This window comes from Coregonus clupeaformis, chromosome 27, assembly GCF_020615455.1.
Source record: "Coregonus clupeaformis isolate EN_2021a chromosome 27, ASM2061545v1, whole genome shotgun sequence".
NCBI classification, from domain to species: domain Eukaryota; kingdom Metazoa; phylum Chordata; class Actinopteri; order Salmoniformes; family Salmonidae; genus Coregonus; species Coregonus clupeaformis.
The window spans coordinates 49,102,608-49,103,283 of NC_059218.1; the positions used below are offsets into that span (position 1 = coordinate 49,102,608).

Consider the following 676-nt stretch of genomic DNA (forward strand, 5'->3'; position numbering starts at 1 on the left):
AGGATGACCCATAGAAAACAAAACAGTCAATCAAAACAACAGTCACAATGACATCAAAACAACACTGATCAGAATACAGCTTGGTCCTGAAAGAAACTGCCAACCTTTAATACAGGCAAACTGATGCTTTAAAAACCCTGTTTATATTATAATACATCTCAACACTCACAGCTGGCCCTTACTGCCCCATACACTATATATAGTGGATATGTACACTAGGACTGACTGTCTGTCTTAATAGCAGACTGTACCAATCTGAGGAGGGCGGGAACCAGGGGGGCAGTGAAGCTGTGTTGACAGAGAGAGGAAGAGGAGGAAGAGGAGGGGGAGGAGCGTTGAATCCGTTGGTGTCGGTCAGGTTTACAGTTCTGATCTGAGAGAGAGAGAGAGAGAGAGAGAGAGAGAGAGAGAGAGAGAGAGAGAGAGAGAGAGAGAGAGAGAGGGAGAGAGGGGGAGAGAGAGAGAGAGAGAGAGAGAGAGAGAGAGAGAGAGAGAGAGAGAGAGAGAGAGAGAGAGAGAGAGCGTTGTATAAATAATGATCATCAACTAACAGGTATATTCTATATAACAGGTATATTCTATATAACAGGTATCTTCTATATAACAGGTTTATTCTATATAACAGGTATATTCTATATAACAGGTATATTCTATACTAACAGGTGTATTCTATATA

General features: G+C 41.6%; 1 protein-coding gene across 1 annotated transcript in view; it reads right to left on the bottom strand.

Moving 5' to 3' along the window:
- Window positions 1–280: 280 nt before the first annotated feature.
- LOC121542070 (phosphatidylinositol transfer protein alpha isoform-like) overlaps window positions 281–676 on the bottom strand; it is a 56,028-nt gene continuing 55,632 nt past the window's right edge. Inside the window, exon 12 of the mRNA XM_041851514.2 lies at window positions 281–373. The gene's annotated coding sequence lies outside the window, so the exon portion shown is untranslated. The remainder of the gene's footprint in view (window positions 374–676) is intronic.